At 39.3% G+C, this 23,584-nt stretch overlaps 1 protein-coding gene and 1 long non-coding RNA gene across 2 annotated transcripts in view; one reads left to right on the top strand and one right to left on the bottom strand.

Moving 5' to 3' along the window:
* Positions 1-14,238, top strand: part of LOC112547091 (uncharacterized) — a 139,548-nt gene extending 125,310 nt beyond the window's left edge. Inside the window, exon 4 of the long non-coding RNA XR_003090843.2 lies at positions 13,607-14,238. This is a non-coding gene — a long non-coding RNA (uncharacterized LOC112547091). The remainder of the gene's footprint in view (positions 1-13,606) is intronic.
* The window catches only part of ST18 (ST18 C2H2C-type zinc finger transcription factor), a 216,468-nt gene that overhangs the window by 92,471 nt on the left and 100,413 nt on the right, over positions 1-23,584 (bottom strand). Inside the window, exon 2 of the mRNA XM_075920711.1 lies at positions 6,297-6,403. The gene's annotated coding sequence lies outside the window, so the exon portion shown is untranslated. The remainder of the gene's footprint in view (positions 1-6,296; positions 6,404-23,584) is intronic.

Below are 23,584 nucleotides of genomic sequence, written 5' to 3'. Positions count from 1 at the left end.
CGTGACATGTTCCATACAACCTAGTACTTCTTTACAGGAAAGAACACAGTCAAGTTCTTGAGCAGCTATTTGAAAATATTAGAGAAATACATGAACAGTTCTGTTGCTTCTGCCTGAGCTTGGGAAATCTGAAACCAAAATATATATTGATCAACTATGCAGCAGTAAAACCAAAATGTTAAATTTTATATGATTATATTTGCATTCATTGTTAGTAGTGGGGATTAAAATGTTTGGGTTTTTTAATTTAGCAGTGGCTGACGGCTCTCGTAGTTGTTACCAGTCTCAAAACCTGAGAACGAGTGGATTGCAATGTGACTGCAATGGTAATGGGAAACATGGCTCTGTTCGCTGATGCTGAGTTGTGATTGAAGGCACTGACCTGCCATAGACTTATAATAGGGGAGCAGGTGTGGCAATGATGGACTTTAATTTCCTTTAATAAACCTTTTATGTGCCACACTTTTACTGCCATTCTACACTCTCCAAGGTCCTGCACATAATAGGTTCATTACTTTTGATTACTGTAGTCTATTGAGACAAACAACTCCAGAACACACTATATATTATGTTCAGTTAAACCAATGTAGACTATTTATCCATTGTGCATTATTTCACCTGCAACTCCACAGACAAAATTAACAACAGCTCCTGTAAGCTAAAACTATTAAAATCGCTGGTACTCCTTTGTCATCATTTCATAATAAATACCACACCAATCACTTGCTGCTCTTTTAATTATGAAACAAAAAGTGTCCACTGCTTCTACTGAGCAGCAGTTACTTGGTTCTAAATAGCATGTTTCACGGTGATGAATATTTCAAAACCACACAATGAGGGAAAACCAACAATAAAATCAATTGAGGTGATTTTTTTCCTATTGCTTTTCTTTCTTTAAAATCATTTGAATTTATGACAGATGTTTAAGCTCTTTAAGATTAAAATGGTTACCCCCCTTAGGAAGGTGCACATTTCACTCAAAAATCATCATCATTTTGCAAGTGTCCGTTGCATATAAAGTGACTCAACTCACACAAAGTCTCATACATTATAAGTAAAATTACACTAAAAATAACTGTGGATAAAGCTGTGAAAATTATAAATATTTTGCAGCTACTTTCCTTTTCTAGTTGCAACTGTCAAGGTGATGTCCCAGTGAAGATTTTTATTGGTTTTGATAGATTTTTTTTCAGAGATCATTTAAAAATAGGCAAAGGCAAATATAAAAAGTTTCTTATGTCTGACTTTTTATGTCTTCTGGGTTTTTTTACATGAAACAACACAGTAACAGATTCTCAACCATTCCAGCCTTTTAATCAGTTATAGCAAAAAATATTAAATGATGTTCTCAATGCTAACATTCTGCCCAATAGTTCTTAAGCCACCTTTTTTTTTCCTCTGCAAGCATTTTTGAGACATATTGTTATTGCTAGATGCACTAAAGGCCTGTTTTGTTATGGTGCTGACACTAGTGGGAGTTGAGTAAGGTCAGTATCAACACTCTTAGTCACTAGAGCCAAATGGCTTTAACCCTCCTCCCTCTCCCCCACAAAAAAAATTATATATAATATAAAACACATGGCATTTATATTGTAAGTTCAAGATTACTGTTTTAACTTTAACTAAACTATTTTCCTAAACTATTTAACTAAATTATTTTTTGTATCTTATTGGTTGGGACATACAGTTATTTGGGGCCAGTAAATGTGCTCCTAGAATAGTGGCCAAGGTTATAGACCAGTACATCAAAATGCTAAAGGGAATTCATTTGTATAAATGAACAATTTCACAGCCTAGACTCTCTGGCTTTATTAATAAGTGCAAAAGCTGCTATTGCAATGTTCACATCATTTTAGTGATCCTGCTTATATCAGCCAAATCCTACTCACCTTACTCACAGAAACTGCTGAGAAGTCAGTTTACTTGTGAGTCGATGACTTCAGGGCTTGCGTGAATGAGATAACGAGATTTGGTGCCAGTTTTTTTGAGAGGGTTATAATTTGGTTTGAGGAAATAGCTCTGGGTTGAAATATGGTATGTTTAATACAGAAACCTCAGTCTGTTTATCGATCTATATATTTTAGAAATGTGCATCTGTCTGTCCATCCATCCGTCTGTGAGTCTGTTTGTTCAATAACTCCTAAACCATTAGAGTAGAACCACAAAATTTGGTAATGCAGTTTCCTCTTATCCTAATTAAAGCACGGTCAGGCAGGGAAATGGGATGTGCCTGGAATTCTATTGTTTCCTGTAAAATGGTAAGAGAGGGATCTGAGAGGAAGGAGTTATACTATGGAATGATGACAGGGAGCAGCAAGCCATAGCTGCAAGCCACTGGCCGACAGTAGCTGTAACCTCAGCCTGTTCTGGGGAGCAGCTGCCAGCCATTGCATGCCCCCTGCTCCTGGGCTGTGTCTGGGGAGTTCCAGAGGGTGGCCTGTGTGCCCCATATTGGGCCAGTCTTGGGGAGCAACAGCAGGAGGACTGTGCATCCTCCCTCCCACACCCAGGCCAGGCAGCCTACACAGCCCACTCCTCCCTTGCCTCTAGTCTGGCCTGGGCAGTGCCAGGTAAATCTCCTATTTTTTTAAAACAATTAATATAATACTTTCAGAACTAAACTGTCACCTCCTAAAGTAGCCCCTCCAGTATGCTAGTTGGGAAATCAGAGCAGCGTGGGGAAGCTGGAACTGCTGATGGAGATAACGGGTGAAATTCTTCTCCTGGGGAGAGTTAGTATAACACAGGCAGACCCCTGTCAGCTGTAGGTGAAATGGAACTTGGGACCTCTGGAACTTTGAGCATGAGCTTCCACCACATGAGCTAAAAGCCAGCTGGCTATGAGCTAATGATGTAGAGGAGACTCATTATTCTTGAAGTAGTCACAGTGCCACTAGATGGGACAGTGCACCACACATAGCAGATGTGTGGGTTACATACTTCCCTAGCTGAGGAAGTGCATCTCAAGTTTCAGAAACTTCCCTGTTGAAATCCCAGATGAGCTCCAGCTTGTAGCGCTGGCTCACCCAGGTCATGTCTGGGTGGAATTGACCTTGGGACTGCCTGAGTTTAGTGCATGAGCTAAAAGCTAGATGGGTATTAGCTAAGGGTATAAATCACACTCATTTCTCTCTGAGGCTATTCCACACTATAGAGTTTTTTCGAAAAAATGGCTATTTTTCTGAAAAAACTTGAATTACATCCACACTGCAATTGTGTTCTTTCAAAAGAAAATCAAAAGAACAGAGGGTTTTTTCCAACATTGGTAAACATCTTTGTATAAGGAAGAAGGCTTTTTCTGAAAGAGTTCTTTCGGCAAAAGGCGTGAGTGGACGGGGAAGAGGGAGTTCTTTCAAAAGAAGAGGAAAGAGGAAAAAGCACATGTACCCTGGTGGCCACTCCATCCATAGTAATCACAGCTTAAATGCGAGATAGCGTTCATTCACTTTCAAAAAAGCAGATCACTTTTTCGATGTGCTTTGGCAATGTGGACGGTGTCTTTCAGAAGAAGTTTTTTTGGAAGATCTCTTCCAGAAAAGCTTCTTCCAAAAGAAGCCTGCAGTCTAGACGTAACCTGAAAGTGGATTCAGTGCCACTAGATGGGACAGTATAACCCACTAAGAAGGTTCTTGGGTTACACTAGCATGAGTTCTATGCACCATTTAAGTCCTATTTTAATTTCTAAGTAAGGATGAATTTCATGGAGAGAGCTTGAAACTCCTGGAAGGGTAGTCCACAACCTTACACAAGACTATATTCAATAAAATAGGAAATCATCCCCAGTTTTAGCTGTAGTCCCAAAAATAGAAGATTCCCAGAGATCATTTAAGCAAAAATAGCTCTGACTTTAGAAATCAAATTTGGCAAACAGTTTGTTTAGAATAGTTTTCATTTATTTTGTTATATTTAAAAGAAATAGCAGACCTAGGGTTCTGTCTGAGTATTAACTATTTGCATACACTTTTTAGGATATGTTTCAATAGGCATTCGAAATCTCATTTAAATACATATGCACACAGAACTAAAAGATTTATTATGACTTATTCAAGATGTTTGATAAATATCCTTTCAGACAACAGACTCTAAGGATACATTGGCACAGTCATTTTCCTATTAAAAATGTCCTTCTGAACATTTTAAACAGTCTTTCCATTTTTGATTTACAATGGGGACAAAAGCTAATTCCATTACTGTCATGATATTTTACGATTGGAATATTATTCCTATATATTGTTATAATATTAGTATGATGACAACCATTCAGTATTATCCCTCATGAACTTACTAACATATAAGCTACAAATATTTTCATGAAAAGTGAAACACTATGAAGTCAGACTCTGCAAAGCACTGTGATTACCAACATGTGTGTGCAGTATTGTGCCCCATGGTGATCTAACAAGTGTGAAAATTACTCATCCTTCCACGATAAATAATAAACTGTGACAACTCTGTCTTGTCAGTGCTCTTTGCATTAAGGTTGTGTGTTTCTTTCCTTTTTCTTTTCTTTTTTAATGGAAACTACACATACCTTTTAAAACATACAAAGAAAACGGAAATGATTATGACAATTAAAACAAACCCCAAAGCCACCGAACCAAACAAGAAAATCCCAAAGGAAAACTCAGGTAGGCTGAACACTGAGCACAAGTTGTTGACTTTTTTTTTAAGGTTTGTGACCATCTCATCTCATTGTCATTTCACTATAATTTCTGATGTTCCCCCCTTACAATATTAAATTCTAGAGAAGCTTACTACAGAAATACCACTCTCTCTGCAGAAATCTGATTATGTGCAGTGAAAAACATTTCATACTTCAGAGTATTGCTATAGTAAGATACAATTACATAATTGTCAGGGATGTCCCTGTACTGGCAACTAATCTACAATTGGACTTTTTTTTAACTAACATAGAGAAATAAAGCATCCCCACATAAATGAACACACACCAAAAAGTGTTTTTCAAGGCCATTTCTGAAGGCATGTTATTACTTCTTTCTGATATCATGTCCTTGATTTTGACATTGTTCATGGTCCTTTACCTTATAATCCTATCCTTGATTTCTCTATGAGAAAGTTGACTGGTGTGGAAGTGATTGCTGTTAATGTACCTTCCATAATAATTAAAATAAATAAGTGCAAAGAGTAAATGTAAAGCTGAAAGCACATTCAGCAGGAGGTTACATAATATGAAACCTATCCAGGGTACAAAGTCATATGCAGAGGGCCAAAAGCTATGCATGTTTTTGAGAAATAAGGTGTATTCCATCTGGGACTAAATGCTTGAAAATGAGTTGCAATGAAATAAACCTGAGACTAACTTGGTAATGAGGATGATTTATTTTGATTCTCACTTCTGATTTCTGAGTTGTCGCTGCTGTTGTATACTTCATCCATGCAACTTTGCACAACTGGCAGTGCTGAATATAAACCAAAGCCATATGTTTATGTCCTTTTGCCAAACGACTACAGCAAATAGTTCCATTATTCCCTTAGGTAACTAATGTGTGCCAAGGATTTCTATTAGACTGCTTTACCAAGGCATCAAAGGGCAGAGCCACAGCTTTATGAAATTAAGGGGCAACTGCCAGCTTTGTATTTTTAGCACAAATTTAAAAAACTTATCCTGCATAAAGATTGCTTGATTCAATCTGAAATATGCTGCTATTTTTTTTAAACATGCAGCAGCTTTTGAACTTGAAAAAATGTTGAAGGTGATCTCTTCTTCTGTATCTTAGACTACTCCTGGGGGAAAATATATTAAGTTTTAAGAAATTGTTTCTTTTGGCAATATTATAAAAGATTCTGAATTACATTTTAGAGAAAACTAAGTACCTGACCAATCAGACAATCATGTGCCATCATTTTATAGAAAAAATAAATGTTTTAAAAATTAAAATCAACATATATTATCAAATTAAATATTTTATTAATATAAGTCATTGCTTACAAGTGAAATAAAAATTGTATGTTTTAAAATATCTTTTCAGTGATGAAAGGTTTGAGGAGATCTGAAAATATTTCTGCATCATGCCAATATATAGTGACAGAATTGGGTTCTGAAACAAAAAAGCCTATTTTTTAGTTATGCTAAATATTCAGGTATTTGACGATGGCCAGACATTGTTATACTTGATTTTTGCACTCTCTAATATTCTAAATACTGGCCAAAGTTGCTGGCAATAAGCAAACTTGCTATGGAAATAGCAATGCTACAAATAGATCACACATTTTCCTGAGTTTAATAGAGAAACATACTTTGACTGAAGTTCATTTTCATGAATGAATTCTCCCACCTTTGCCTGCTTCCAGGTGAAATCGTGTGCAGATTCCAAGTGATGAAATCCGTCACTTTGACCAAGATACTTTTGCTGATTTAACAAATAATCCTGAAATTCATTCTCTGAAAGAAAGAATACAAATACAGTACATAAAACACAAATGAAGTGGGACTGATGTAGCTCAAGTTGGGGAAAATATCCAGGTGCAGCAGTTTCTTGCAGGGTATTGCCAAGTTACATTGTAAACACACAAAAAAGTTTAATGCTACTGTTTAAGGGGACAACATCAAAGTCAACATTTTTTTAACTGCCTCTGGTCACAGCAAAAGTGCACTCATTCAAAGCTTAAGAATTTTACCTACAGCAAGAATATGTTCCTATTTTTGCTCTACTTTAAAAATACAAATCCAAGTATTTTCATCTCAGAAGCATAATGTCTTTTCAGACGTTTTTTACAACTTCTCGTATTAAGTTTTTGTATCTGGTGTTGAAAGTTTGCTGAGTGCTAGTTAATTGTTGAAAGGTACTAACAGTTTAAAATATTTGCATGCTGTCAGTGTTTCTTATATAAACGAACTGAAGAAAAGGCAGGAAGTTTCCTTGATCCTAATTTTGCAGTCTTTCTGTGAACAAATTCCCTCTGAAATCAATGGGAGCTCTGAGTGAAGATGAGTTGCAGGAGAAGAGGTATGTGGATGTACTGTACTGCAAGCCTTGTATTTAGAAGTGCTGAAAAACTTGCAGTTCCTGAAGACTTTAGTGAATGTCAGAGTCCTGGTGCTTTTGGAAATCAAGCCCTTTGTGTTCACTTATTTGCATAGAGTCTATCCCTTGTCACTATTGTCACCAGGGGCAGAAGTGGCAATGATAGACTGAAAGTGCTTTAAGAAGCATGTACAACTGCAGAGTTCCTTTTGCTATACTCTACAGGCTACGGCTACACTGGCATGATTTTCCGAAAATGCTTTTAACGTAAAAGTTTTCCGTTAAAAGCATTTTCGGAAAAGCACGTCTAGATTGGCAGGATGCTTTTCAGCAAAAGCACTTTTTGCGGAAAAGCGTCCATGGCCAATCTAGATGCGGTTTTCCGCCAAAAAGCCCCGATCGCCATTTTCGCGATCGGGGCTTTTTTGCGAAAAACACTACTGTGCTGTTTACACTGGCCCTTTTGCGCAAAAGTTTTTATTTTATTTTTATAATGGAGATTGCCTATCTCCTAGAACTGGAAGGGACCTTGAAAGGTCATTGAGTCCAGTCCCCTGCCTTCACAGCAGGACCAAGTACTATCCCTGATTAATTTTTGCCCCAAATGGCCTCCACAAGGATTGAACTCACAACCCTGGGTTTAGCAGGCCAATGCTCAAACCACTGAGCTATCCCTTTTGCCCAAAAAGGAGCAGCATAGTATTTCTGGAAAAGCACTGATGATCTTACATGAGATCGTCAGTGCTTTTCTGGAAATTCAAGCGGCCAGTGTAGACAGCTGGCAAGTTTTTCGGAAAAACTTGCCAGTCTAGACACAGCCTACAGTGTATTTAGTCAATGTACATATGATTAGTGCACACAATACAGTCTGGTGGCAAAATTTATCCTCCAATGTTTGGAACTTCAAGTCAAACTTTTCTATTCAGTTGACAAAGTTTGATGAAGCTTTGCCAATACAATTGGAATATGCTATTTAAAAAACTTGAAGGCTGTTTCATGGTGGCTGGATTATTCCTGACCCTCAAGCGATAAAATCTTTCCTTAAAATTCTATCAATCACTCTAGTTAAAGTGAAAAACATTGTATCTGGTAACAAAGCAGACAATCAAATGACATGGCAAGAAAAGATGAAATGACAAGTAGCCCAGCAGCTAAAAGGATTTTCAAGCTATCACAACCAATAATTTGCTGGAGAAGATGTTGTTTACCCTTGTTAGGCCCTTTTTCATTATTCTAATTCAACAGCAGTTTAAAAAACCAGACAGCAAGAGTTTTAAAGCTTCCCACCTGCCTTTTCCTCTTTGTTTGCAACACACTAACCTAACACAGAAAGATCCTGAAAACAGACACATGGTGGTGAAGCTCTTCCGACAGCCTGAAACTTAGCAGCTTTTTGTCTAAATCCCTATCATGTTATGTATTTATTAGTAATACATTTTCCATTTATTTTCTCAAAGATTGCCAATAAAGACCTAAATCACATAAGGGAGTAGCTGTAAACCCTCTGAGTTCCCTAATGTCAAACTCATTAGCATCCGAATAACCACACAGCAGCACATCATCTGCACAATTGCAATTTTTTACTACTTTTAATAGCGTTTCTCAAAGGGCTCATTTTCAACTTTCTTCAGTGGTTAGTTGGTTCTCAGGGGAAAAGGAGCTTCCTGACGCTCACAGCTTCCACTCAACAACCAGGCCGTTTGCTGTCAGATGCATCAGCCCTCTGCCCTAACCCCATCTGCTGTCTCTCTCATCCTAAGGGACTGAGAGTTAAGACAGCACAGCTGAGATCTACTTGGAAAAGTGCACAAAGGGCACAAAAATACATAACTTTTCACATTTACTTTTACATAATCGCTAACTGTATATTTTTTTTAAAAACATCTTGGTTTATAAAGGACCTTCTGGGAAAAGTGCATGCAACAGTGCAATTTTCAATTTGATTCCTATCTGCTTTGTGATTTAGAGATCATTAGCAATCTTTATAAAGGAGAGATTATTAAAGTCGGATAATAGTAAGACTATAAAACTTCTCTGGTCAATTTTAACTACAGATATAATTTTATCAATAGTTTTAGATGTGCTGGCCTTCTGATTGTTTCAGATTACAAGGGACTAGCTACCATACAGCTGATTTCAGGGTGAGCCCACATTTTTGCAGAAGAGATTATATTTCTTAAAACCGATAATATATTTTAACATACCTGTCATGTTAACTAACAATTAGGTATGTCAGATTACATTGGGTCATAGGATGTAATGAAACTTGATGTGTGTGTCATGTGTGTTACCAGTCCCAAGGACCACTTACTTATGATTCAAATACAATACTGGGACCAGATATTGCAGGTAGCAAATTATTTATTTTATACAAAGGATAGATTATGATTTTCTCTAATGATTAAAAAGCAAGCAATTTGGTGAACAAAATATTTATTTCACTATAGAAGCAATAGCCTTTTTGAAGAAAAAAATTTAAGAAAATTAACTATGGGCACTATACTCTCTCTTGAGAGAGAGTATAGTGCATAAGTAAAAGAGCTGTCTGCCACTGTGCAGGTGTCCTTCATCCCAAGCCATTAGGCAATTTCTGAAGCTGGCCAACAGCCTCTATTGTCCAGCCTTGCTGAAAGAAGACAGGAGGTCTCAGATACGGATGTGGTTTAATTTGGCAACTTTATTTGCTTATAATATCTAGGAGTATGTGGCATATATAATGGAAGTGTCCTATTAATCTGTCTATACAGGTTCTTGCAGTATCTATCACCATAGTACCCAAGCATATCCCAATGAAGGGATTTGGTTCAGTTGATCCAAGTTTTGCATGAATCCACTGAACCAAGTCAGTGGAGAGCTGAGGAGACTTATCATGGAGATTCCTTCAATAAAAGTACAGGACTAGAAATACACCACATGAAGTCAACACCACTATTAGCCATGCAGCTAACATAAGATTTCTAACTGCCTATGAACCTTATCTACCAAATGGACACTGAAAATTCAGCTTGAATGGTAAAATATACACTCAAAAAAAGATGGCGAAAACATTCCATTTTATTTGTTATTGTTACTGCTCCAAGCTGAAGGAAGAGATCCTGAAGGTTTGCTATGAGTGTTTTTATTCATAGCCACTTGCAGTGCAAAGCTTAGGGTGGCCTCCAAAGTCCAAACCTAATTCATACCAGAATGCTGATATAAATCACAGCTTGGACTCTAGTCCTGAAATCTGATACCATGACCCCTGCAGCATCTCACTGATCTCAATGGGGCCACACTAGAGGGTATGGATCCAGGCCCTTGAATCAGATTACAAAATCACACCCTTAATTATTTATAAAAATGTTGATTTCTGAGAACTTTAATATGAAAAATAAATATGCTGCACATGTAGATAATTTGACTATAAAATGTGTATTTTCTTTCTTTATCTGCGTGCACACACACAACGTAATACACAATCTGTACTATATCTGGAAGACCAAGTCCCTCTCAAGACCAAGATTAGTTTGCTACTCATTAAGTTGATTTTCTTTCATTTATTGAAATCCTAAATGATAAAAGCAATGATGAAAGTAAAACCAATAGTCATTTAAAACAGAGAACATTCAACACAGAATACAACCCCCCCCCCACAAACATTAAAAACAAAGCCCACCACATTTATCAATGTAATTCAAAAATAATTATTCATATGTATAATAAATAACAATGGTTTCTCTTTGCACAAGTAACATAACATGTTCTAAGAAAATTAAAGATCTATAGACCCCTCAAGCGTAAACTTGAATAGGAAATATTCAACAGAAAACCAAATTGTACTCCATTTGATTTAGGCCCTCATTCTGCATAGACTTAAACACATGTGGAACTTTACACAGGGCTGTAATCTCATTATCTTGAATATTATGCACACACTTATGTCCTGTTCAGAGAAGATGCAAAACCATGTATCTACTGTTAAACACGTTACTAGGCCTGTTGGTTTCAATGGGACTACTCATGCACAGCATTGTTGGCAGAATTGAGACTTTACAGTGGAGTGTCCTTGGGGCAGAGAACTTGTCTTTATCCTTATTGTGTTAAATGCCCAGCACACTTCTGCACTTCATAAATTAAAATCCATTCTAATTAGATTGGTGCTTTATTTCCATACATCAGGCTTACCTTTGTTTTACCTATTAGTGTATTGTGATGAACATGAGGTCATTTTGCCTGTGCTAGAAAGCCTTATAAAACCAGCATTTGTCCTTTCAGTACCTGTAAAAATTCACCCTCAGCTCTCTTTCTCTCTCTCTCTCTCTTTTAAACACTGCAGTAATTCCAATACCATGTGCAAGATCATATTTCGCCTCGCAGAAGGGTTTAACTTTCACCTGATTTAAGCAACAAAATATCCCTCAAAGAAGCCGGAGGCCTCACTGTAATTAACATAACTGCATTTAGATGTTATTCATGACTGATAATTCCAACACCTTGTGGAGAAAAAAAAAAAAAAAAGGTTGCATGCTGTAAACATTATAAACATATTCAAATAAGCTTAACACAATCTGCCATGCTTATTTCTGCCTAGATCATGGACCAGTGAAATGGTTAATGCAAATGGATTTATAATTTGCTTTGGGGGGCCAGTTTCTTCTCCTTATTTATTAGCCCAGCTGATGGGGCAGATTTGATGAGGCACTTCTGGAATAATTGAGTCATCACACAAAGAAGGCTGCTAGCATTCAGAGTGGTTTTATCAGCAGCAAGCAGGCCTGATTACTGACAATTACACTCTGATCCGGTGATGGAGGAGAAAGAGCCAACGAGTGGGAAATGTCCGTGTTTCTATCCAGGAATAATTTCTACATTCATTTTACATGCTAAGTGTTTCCTATCTCTGCATAATAAACTGTAAACAGGAATAGATGGCACAATGTCCCTTAATATTTCCTGGTAATGAAGACACAAATGTACAGTGAGTGCTGATAAATATAGATGAAACATAAGCTATTCTCTGAGTCTGTATTGTTACCTTTAAAATAAATTCATTTTGGAGGTAAAAGCATAATCATAGCTAATGCAAAAAAATGACAGAAGATTGAAGCTGTCCTTGTAACTACACAGAAACTTTGTAAAAGTCCTGTTAATCACTGCAGCTTTAGAGGCTCGCAAGCTGAAGGTGATATACAGGAAAGTACATCATTTTGTTCCTCAACAGTCAGCTAGGTAAGAACTCTGTTAGTTAGACACTGTAAAGGAGAGCAACAACAGTGACCTCCATTAACACTTCACAGAGAGCACATCTCAATGCTAAACTGAAAAACAATGAAGCTAGCACTAGAAGACATCTTCACTATGATAAATTCCCATTTCCCTCCCATCGGGCCTTTAAGAAGAGAGTGTTTATTACAAATAATAAAGTTAGAGCTTAGACTGCATGTGTTGTTATGCTTATCAATGTATTACTGTCTTCAGGATGATTTTTTGACCACTAATATGTGATTTATGAACAAAATTTTAAAAGCAGAGCCTGGCGGGTGGGGAGAACCCTGTTTTCTCCCTGACACAAAGAACAGAGGAAAAAGCACAAATTCACGAGTTGAAATATGATTTTGTATTTGTAGACGGGCATTTATGGATTTCAGCTGGAAAATGTCAACACCTTAATCTATCCAGAATTTTCTTTATTAGAGTTGGTCAGGCATGAACCACTGAATAATAAACTTCTGCGTTCTTGTTTCTTCTTTTCCCTCTTTTTAAGCTACTTCGTAACTTCAAAAGAACTAAAAGTTGTTTTCTGGTCTCTCGTGGTAACTATGGCAACTATTTTCATTAAATTAAGCACTTAACTTCAAGGCTTGTGTTATGGTAATATGCATTATTTTGAGTAAAAATAAATGATAACATTATGATTTAAGAGCACTTTTTATACAAAGTTCAAAGAGCATGCCCCATTGACTCTGTAATACAGTGGTGCTTTTATTTTCAAATGTATCTTTTCTTTTAAGTCCATGCAATTTTTCTTGCATAGACTTGATGCAGTGAGGTTCTGAGAGTGAGGAATTGCTGCTATTGATTTTAGCAGGAGCTGACAGCACTCAGCACATCAACAGTTGCAGGACTGAACCCAAAGTGAAAAAACTTGCTCAAAAAAACCCCAAACGAAAAAAAAAACCAAACAAACAACCCAAATGTTATAGGAAGTTATATTTGAGTCTTATATTTTCAGTTACATAGCAGCGGCATTCATATAGCTCCAGGAAGAATTGGGCAGCGTTGTTCGCTAGTCCTGCTAGTTACAGTCCAGTGCTGAAGTTCTTGTATATGTAAAATTCATACTAAATTGGATGGGTCTCCCTTGATATCCCAGGGACTTTTGTGTGTGTACAATCACTGTAGCACAGGGCTGTTAAAGATATGTTAGAGCAGATTAGACTTTGTCAAAATGATCATCACTTCTCAAATATTTAAAGTTTTAATCTCTGTTACTACTTTTCTTGTCTGTGATTTCTGGCTGTCCTAACCAAATTCTGTGGGAGTAACATGACAGCTAGAATTGGTATAAAGAAACTCCTTATATAGTATAAGGAAATGCGGTTAATTAACTTATTTAATTATTGTCTTTTGTTCATTCTCAGACGTGGAGCCAAATGGTACAATGAATCTAAAATACAAGTTATTATTTAGAAAGAGACAAACACCACTCAGTGTTCAGATGCATTCATCTTCTTCAGTGGGCTCTCTCTTCATTAGGCATGACAGACGTATTCTAAGGAGTGGGGAAAGTCACACAAAAGGAAGAAGTGTGCCATCCTTCAACATGCAAATCACACATGTTCATTAACTTCAAGAGAGTCATGTGAAGTACAGTCTTTCACCACATAAGGGACTTCAATGACCCTAACTAGTGAAAACAATGAGACTTGCTTGTACTAGTGCACTACTCTTAGGAGCCTGGGGCCATGGTGAGCAACAGAGAAAAAACTTGGAAAACAGAACAACAAAGACGATGCATATGTGACAACTGAACGGGGCCTTATTTGCCTGATACCAAAGCAGCTTGCTTGATGCCAAAGCACTGACTAGATTTATTCCGATGGATTCCCTCATGTGGCTAAGAGGTGTTCAGCAGAGGCTTAGAGTGTTGGTATGTCTTGTAAGTCTTTGTGGTTGTGCCCCGCTGACTATATGTATAAGGGGACATTCTAGCAGTGCAGCAACATTCTGACTATGCTCTTCTTTTTCCTGGACTATGCTAGGCCCAGAAAAAGGCTGGTACGAAACCACTACAGCAGCTTTATGCCCTCTTAGGATTTCCTTTCCCTGAGGGAGGCTGAATAAACTTACTCATTGGTACTACAGGAGCAGTACAAAAATCTCTACCGGGACCAAGGCTCTGTTAGATAATATACAAGAGAGGCACCTTGAAGTGAATGGGACTGTAAGAAAACTTCTTTCCTGTCTCTGACACTGATGTATTTTGTGACCTAGGTTAAGTCATTTAACATTCAACTAAAAATAAGAACAACGATGCTGATCCTACTTTGCAAAGTATGCTTTGCATCTATGAATGCAGCATGTTATAAAGGTGCTAAATATTATTATTATAATCAGTTTACCAGAACTTCAGTACTTCAGCTTTCTCTGAGAGGCATGCTGCTATCTAACTACTATATTATTGTTCATTAAAAAAAGTTTTTCTTTCTCACCAAACTTTCCCAAGAAAAAATGTGAAAAACAATATTTCCAAGAAGAATGGCTATTAAGGAAAAAATGATTGTATGGGAAGGTAAATGGCTGGCCCTTTATCTGCCACGTTTTTCACAAAATCAGGAGATTGTTTCACTACCCAAACACATGCCTTCTGAAAAGTTTGCTTTGTTAGTCGATTAAATGCTTTAATATTAGACATAAATCATTCTGTCAGCAAATATACTTAGTTCTTTCTGACTTGAATGCTTTTGCCCCTCATTGATGGAAAACATTACAGTGAAGGATGTAAAATCCTGGTTAATCAGATAACCAGTCAAATGTTAGGTTAACCTAACATTTAACCAGTTAACTGACTAAGTGGGATCTGGGTGGGGGACTATTCTAGCTTGTCTGCAGCAGCCCTCCTCCTGCATGGCTTCTGCTCCCAGTCCCACATTGGGTTTGGCTGCCAGCTCCAAGCCCCCACATGGGTGCTTGGACGCCACCGGCTCATGGCTCCCAACTCCCCTGGGAGCATCCCCTGTCAGCAGCAGGCTGCACTCCCTGTGGACAGATGCTGATTCAGATGCTGGCGCAGCCCCTGGCTGTGGGGCACCCTGGCCCTCCAGATGAGAGCATCCTCTGTCCACAGCCGCCCCCCTGTGGGCCTAAGCAGCCCCCTACCCAGGGGAGGCGGGGAGCTGCTCCAGCTCTCACCAGTTACCGGCTAACCTTTCACATCCCTAATTATATTATGTGCAAATGTTTTTGTACTGTGTGACTTCAAATACTGTACAGACACAGTAAACACTAAGTAGCATTTAAAGGAAACTGAACTTCTAAAGGGAAAAGTTTTGGCTCATGTGAATGTGACAAACACAGAGTAAAAAAACATCTAAACACACATCTAAGCTTAATCTTGATTCAAAATGAAAAAAAATGGTGCTTTAAAAACCTACCTACTGTAACATATTATGTCCCACTAGTGACATAATAACGCTCCATCATTCCGTTATCGAAAATTAAGGCCATCAGCACAGAATGGCTGTATCTTCGCTGCAATGCTATTTCAGGATACTGGAGTATCCCGAAATAGCTATCCCGTGTCTTAACAACAAGCCCATCATTTCGGGCTCGCAATTCTGATGTCTCTGTAAACCATTCCACAAGGAATAAGGGATGTTTTGGAATAGCAGGTTATTTTGAAATTTGGTACTGTGTAGACAGTGCCAAATTATGAAATAAGCTGTTTTGAAATAAAATATGCAATGCGGGTGGCTCAAATTGTGAACTACAGTATAGTGTGGACATACCCTTAGAGGGTCATATTGGCTATGTCTACACTACAAAGTTAATTCGAACTAACAGACGTTAGTTCGAATTAACTTTGATAGGCGCTACACAGGAAAATCGCTAGTTCGAACTTAATTCGAACTAGCGGAGCGCTTAATTCGAACTAGGTAAACCTCATTCTACGAGGACTAACGCCTAGTTAGAATTAAGTAGTTCGAATTAAGGGCTGTGTAGACCCTTAATTCGAACTAGTGGGAGGCTAGCCCTCCCCAGCTTTCCCTGGTGGCCACTCTGGGCACCACCAGGGAAACTCGTCTGTCCCCCTCCCGGCCCCGGAGCCCTTAAAGGGGCATGGTCTGGCTACGGTGCCAGGTGCAAGGTGCAAGTCTGCCAGCACCCAGCCAGCAGACCCTGCACCTGGCACGGCACGAACCAGCCACCCGCTGCCACCCAGCCCTACGCCTCTTCCCAGGACCAGGCTGGCGGCTCCCGGGAGCCTGCCCAGGTCCGCAAGAGGCGGGCGCCCCCAGGTCTAGTGCGGAGATCGTGGCCCTCATCCACGACCTCCGCACTAGGTACAGGAAAGTGGTCATCTAGGGCAGGATAGCTGCCAGCCTGGCCACCCAGGAGCAGGTTTGCATGAAAATCAGGGTGGTCCAGTGAGAACCCCGACCCTGAGCCCTGAGCTTAGAATGGCCGTACTGGGTCAGACCAAAGGTCCATCTAGCCCAGTAACCTGTCTGCCAACAGCGGCCAACACTAGGGACCCTGGAGGGGATGGACCGAAACAATGACCAAGCCATTTGTCTCGTGCCATCCCTCTCCAGCCTTCCACAAACAGAGGCCAGGGACACCATTTCTACCTCCTGGCTAATAGCACTCCATGGACCCAACCTCCATGACTTTATCTAACTTCTCTTTAAACTCTGTTCTAGTTGTAGCCTTCACAGCCTCCTGCAGCAAGGAGTTCCACAGGTTGACTATTTGCTTTGTGAAGAAGAACTTTCTGTTATTAGTTTGAAGTCCACTACCCATTCATTTCATTTGGTGTCCTCTAGTCCTTCTATTATGGGAACTAATGAAGAACTTTTCTTTATGCACCCTCTCCACACCATTCATGCTTTTATAGACCTCTATCCTGTCCCCCCTCCGTCTCCTCTTTTCTAAGCTGAGAAGTACAGTCTCTTTAGCCTCTCTTCATATGGGACCTGTTCCAAACCCCTGATCATTTTAGTTGCCCTCCCTTCTCCCACCCTCTCTCTTTCCCTCTCCCACCTCCTTTTCCCAGTCTCCCCCAGTTTTGTTCAATAAAGAGAGTTTCTATTTTTGACCACACGTGTCCTTTATTTTGTACATCAGGAAGAGGGGCTAGGAAGGGGTAAGTGGAAGGAGGTGAGGGAGGAATGGGGTACAAGCCCCCGATGGGGAGGACTGGGATGGCTCTGAGGGCTCCTCGGGGTGGAAGCTGTCCTGCAGCCCCCCAATTGCCCTCTCCCCAGATGGCAGCCTGCGGCAAGTGCAGCCGGGCTGATGGCCGAGTCCTGTGATATGCCGAGTGTGGGCATTCATTGCACTCCAAGCCAGGACTGCTTTGCTGTCCCTCATCAAGTTAGACAAGTGAGTGGGGAACCTCTGAGAACTGTCTGTCCGGGGTGGGGGTCGGGTCCCTTTAAGCACAGCCCTCGGCTAGCCTGAGACAGTAGCTCCACGCTCTAAGTCCTAATCTGATGCCCTGCCGGCACTGCTTCAAGCCATCCTTAACCTCAGTTCAGGGTCCACTCAATGTGGACATGCTAGTTCGAATTAGCAAAACGCTAATTCGAACTAGTTTTTAGGTCTAGATGCACTAGTTCGAATTAGCTTAGTTCGAATGAACTAATTCGAATTAAGTTACCGTAGTTTGAATTAGTGCTGTAGTGTATAGACATACCCTAAGAGATCAATTATACGTATTGGATGATATTTTTTGTGTGTGTTCTCCGTAGTTGTGATTCTATACAATTTACATTCAGATTCTTACCCAGATCCTGTGTTCACAGAGGTGAATGGTAAAACTCCCATTGACTTCATTGGCTCATATTCTTATTGTTTATATTCTAATAGCACTCACATTGTGCTGGGGGCTCGTCACATATGTATATGAAGACAGAACTCCTGCTTTGAAGAGTTTAGAATCTAAGCTAGTTGAAAACTTCTGAAATATCATAAATACATTCAAATGCAGTACTTTTGAAAATTTCTATAGCATGCTCATGACTTTAATTGATAGTTTTATTATTTTTGATAATAAGGACTGAATCCTGAGTCATAAGTCTGAATATGCTACTGTCCCGTCCTTTGGATCCCATATGAAATCAAGGGCTCCATCTTTTCTATGGGCACTTCAACTCTCCAAATATTTGCAGAAAGTGTGTGCTGCTGGCTTTTTGTGTGTGCAGGGAATATGTCTTTTTATTTAATCTTTGTTAATGCACTCTAACAAAAGGAACATTTCTTCTGGAGTTGACTGTATTGCCATTGATCTGAAACATTTTCAAACACAAAAGAAATACATACCTGGGAAGAATATATCAGCATAGCACTGTCACCAGATCTATGCTGGCATCACTCCAGAACTCCATATATACTTATGAGTCTATACTGATGGATGGGGGGTTTCTGTCAGCATAGGAACACCACCTCCCTGAATGATGGTAGCTACAGTGACAGAAGCATGCTTCTGTTGACGTAGTTGCATCTTTACCAGGGGTTAAGCCAGCACAGGGGTGTGGAATTTTCACAATCCTGACCAAAGCAGCTATATCAATCTCCCTTTTAAGTTCAGGACTCAGTTACGTGATAACAACATCCAACCATGTATCTATGAGCTGCTTTATGTGAAATAACTATTCTACACCTTAATGACATATGCCATATATTTCTATGCATTGTCCAGAGATTTGGGGACAGTCCTCAAATATTCAAAGAGAGGGAAATATTTATAGTTTATACACCCTTCAGCAACAGCCAAATGGTGTGTGCTGATCTCTGAACAAACCTCTTTTAGACTGAAAACCTTTTGTTCATTAGGTACCATTCTAGGCTCCTTTTTAGGGGCCACACCTGAGAGGGAAAGTGAATTATCAATGACTTTAAAAAAAAAGAATCAGTGGTTTAACACTAATTTCTAATCAGATCGTACAGAAAGGAACAGCTCGCATGGCAGCTGTACTTTTCCCAGGGTTAATTACCTTTCACTGCTCTCTACTAATGAGTCAGCTGTTCCTGTCATCACACAACTACACTGTGTTCATCTGTAGCTCTAGCTGTGGACAAACACAGTAGCTAGAGCTCTGTTTACATATTGGTGATGTTTGTTGTGCAAAGATTTTGCAAAGCAGTTTAAAAAATACCTGAAACTTCTTTTACTTTTATATCTTTTTGCATGTAAATCTCTCTTAATCGGAGAATATTTCTCCCAAGGTCACTGAATTAATAAACAGGCCTGAAAAGTCAAGCCACAGAAAATAAGAGAAATGCATGAGATTGTTTCATTACAGACATAACACCTTATTTTGTGGAGTTCAGACATCTATACTTATCTGGAATGTCCTACATGTGTTGTGGGTAAGAAAGTTTACTTAGAATATGGGGGTGTTAAGTGGTAAAATTTTTTGTAAAATATGATTATCTATAAGTGCACACAATACTGGATACAATAGTATGTTAGGCTATGTCTATACTGCGGAGCTATTTTGGGATACTGGAAGTATCCCAAAATAGCTATTCCACATCTTTTGAGCAAGCCCGTTACAGGCAGTCCCTGGGTTACATGGATCCGACTTACATCAGATCCCTACTTACAAACGAGGTGAGGCAACCCCGCACTAGCTGCTTCCCCCCAGCAGACCAGGGAGACGCGAAGCTAGCGCCCTCCTCCCCAGCAGATGAGGGAGACACAGAGCGGCTTTTCTCAGCAGACACCTCAGCTTGAGAATAAAGGACTGAGGGAAGTGAAGTGTGGGAGAATAAAACTGAGCTCTGGAGAAATGTTTGGCTAGAGTTTCCCCTACAATATGTACCAGTTCCGACTTACATACAAATTCAACTTAAGAACAAACCTACAGTCCCTATCTTCTACGTAACCCGGGGACTGCCTGTATTTCAAAATATAATGGGCTCACTATTTCGACATCCCTTTAAACCTCATACCTCGAGAAGTAAGGGACATTTCAGAACAACAGGTTATTTAGAAATTTGGTGCTGTGTAGATAGCAGAAAATTTTGAAATAAGCTATTGCAAAATTAACTCGAAATAAACTATGCAATTTGCATAGCTCAAATTGTGTAGCTTGTTGTTAGCTCGGGGTGCAGTGCTGGATGCACCATGGAATTAGTTTATTTTACTATTATGACAAAATATAAGCTTTAAATCATCACTTGATAATATTTTCATGCCATTAAAAAAACAGAAACTTGAAAAGCATGTTTTCCCTTGAGGGAATAGGATGTTGTGTCTTCTGTATCTGAACCATAACTTGGCAGATCCAATTTTCTCCTCTTTTAACCTCAGACCAAAGGATCATATAAGACTATGTAAGGCTCTGAGCCTGGTCTTATTAAAGTCAATAAGAGTTTTGCTATAGGCTTCAGTGAGAGTAAGTTTCAACCAATATTTATAAGTGCTCTGTGTCCTTAATCTATATTTGCATTCTAAAATAAATATCTATGTGAAAATGTCTGATTTATGGATCTGCTTCACATACTCAGGATCATATTTGTTGACTTCAGTGGTAAAAGTCCATTTTCACAGATTTTCATCCTGTTCACAATAGAAATCCAGCACACCACAAAAGAGTTCTCTGGCTGTTGTACTTTCAACAGAATTGTGAACATACCTTTTGGACCAAATTATTTTCTTTGTTACAGTCATGCAACCCTACTGAAGACAATAGTGATAAGGTGTAGATAGGGTCAGAATATGGTGTGCTAGAAATGTAGTATTTGTGATAGTGTTGAACAGAAAGATTTTCCAATCCCAGGGTTTTCAGGGTTGGCTATTAGGAGCTAAACAAATTTGATCTGTAAATTGTTGAGGCAACAATAAACATGAGACTTCAAGATGTCACTGGGAATAATAGAACCACACTTTAATGTCATGAGAGCACTTACTGTTGACCAATCTGGGGCACTCATTTCTTCATTGCTCCCCAACGCCCCATGAGTCCAGACAGTGAAAATCCAGGGATTGTACAGTTATGGGAATCTATCTATCTATCTATCTATCTATCTATCTATCTATCTATCTATCTATCTATCTATCTATCTATCTATCTATCTATCTATCTATCTATCTTCATTAGAAGAAATTCTCACAGGTAGTTTTGGATTTTAGGTGAAAATGAAATTATTAAAATTTCACTATCCAAGTTGAAAGGTTGACAGAAACCTCAAATCACTCCGTTTGGTCTAGGGACCCGTTTCCCTACACTATTACCTTCATTCAACATACTTTCTAGACTGTCTTGCCATCCCAGTGGGCCCTCAAACACATTCTTCCTCCTTCCACCATACCTTGTACAACCCTCCCCCCTTTAGGAATCTTCTAAGTGATTCTTAGAAAGGCTATTTCCACACTATGTAGGAAGAATGCATGGAATTTTCAGTGCGACTTCCAGTCATTCCTGCGGTGTACTGAGGTTACATTGGGATTGTAGTGAAACTCACTGGGGTTCTCTTGGAAGCAGGAGTAGGACTCTTTCTTCGCCCATCATGAATGGGCCAGAGTGATGGAGGACAGTGTGTTCTTAGGGTGAAGATGTGCCTTCTTGCTGTTTCCCACCTTGGAAATGCAAAAGGGAGGAAACATACCAGATATTTCCCCTGAAGGCTTTCAGGATAAAAACCACGAAGTCACCTTGATGGCTTAAGTTAAAATATTTTATTAACTCATTGCCTTTAAATATTACCAGTCTGATTTAGATATTTTTACATTCCAAGGATAAGGAATACCAGAAACATCATACAAATGGGAAAAACAAATACAAGTTTTGAAGAGTGCACATTGGCCCAAAGCTTCCTTTAAAATGTTGAGGTTTGCCATTTAAAAAGATTACAGTATTATTATTTCTATTGAGTAAATATAGCGAATCTGTGTATTATAATTAATAATAATATAATTCCTACAGAGTTGTACACAAATATGTTAGGCATTAATCTAAGATACTCTGGGCACTACATAAAAAGCTACTTGTCTGCTCCTGCCAGGAGGAGGACAAGAAGCAATGGAAGTGGTTTAATTAGGCTACCACTTTATTCCCATGAAATATCTGAGAGTACCTGACAATAAATTGAACAGTGCAGGTCATCATCCTTCTCTTACTCATTTCCACATAGTTCCCTGCTGCCTTCCCCTCACATGAGGTGAAATAGGGCTGGAAAATGAGTTCCAGATTACGAGTCTCCTCCCTCGCCCTTTATCTCTCTTAAAGGATGCTTGCCTTCAAGCTTCTTTTAAAATTCATTTTATCTAATAACCATATCCCTTCCATACTGAGAACCTTCAGTGGACATCTGCTTTGAGTTTTATGTACTAAGTTGTGACATTATATCCTAAACTATCTACTCCACCCCACCAGCTCTCAAACTACCTGTGGGCATGGCAAAAATCCCCACCCTGTCTCAGCTAATTTGGCAGTAATGGAAACATTCCTGTGGCGTACACAGCAAGGACTGGCAGTTTCACAAACTGTGGAAAGGGAGCCGGAAACGCCTGCAGGGCTGGGAAGCAAAGCACTGACTGACTAGATGTTTTCCAGTTTCCCAAGATGCCCTGCACTACATTCCACATCTCCACAGAGCCCAGTGACTGAAGGTGAGGCCAGGTACTGTGGGATGCATACCCACACTGCATTGCTCTTTCTATTGATGGGGGAGCTAAAAATGTGGCCATGCTATGTCGACAGAGGGTGGCAGTATAAATATGCTTTGTCTACGTTCTGTTGTGCATCTTTTGCATGTCGACATTACTTTCATTACCAAAAATTTGCAATGTAGACATACCCAATGAAAATGGGAAACTACTATAATGCCCTCAGTGGGCCATGAGGAAACTGATCTTTTTGCAAATTGTGTGGATGACCGAGGTTGAGTGCTGTCTGCTTAATCCTGGTCAGCAAGGACTTTTTCATGAATCCCCACCCCCTATGCACTCACTCTTCTGGTCCTTAGGAAGGAGAATGACCCTCACATGATCTGGTTGTTTCATCCTCTTCTCTTCTTCCCTGTCACATCTCTGTAAATTTCCCCCCATCCCCTCTCCTACCTGTTACAGAGAAAAGGTCTCTTAAAAGAGGCAAATACGTTTTCCTCTGCCAAGCCAGACAAGTTCTCACTATATGGATGTTGATGTGAGCACATTTTTAATGGCAACCACTGAAAGGATAAATGAGGAGGGAAATCTATAATGAGGAAACTGGTCACAAAACTTGCTGCTTTTGTCAGGAAACTAGGGGTATGTCTACACTACCCGGCTAGTTCGAACTAGCGGGGTAATGTATGCATACCGCACTTGCTAATGAAGCCCGGGATTTGAATTTTCCGGGCTTCATTAGCATAAGCGGGGAGCCGCCATTTTTAAGTCCCCGCTGCTT

The sequence above is a fragment of the Pelodiscus sinensis genome, chromosome 2 (genome assembly GCF_049634645.1).
Source record: "Pelodiscus sinensis isolate JC-2024 chromosome 2, ASM4963464v1, whole genome shotgun sequence".
Taxonomy (NCBI): domain Eukaryota; kingdom Metazoa; phylum Chordata; order Testudines; family Trionychidae; genus Pelodiscus; species Pelodiscus sinensis.
This window is presented reverse-complemented; position numbering and strand designations above follow the sequence as displayed.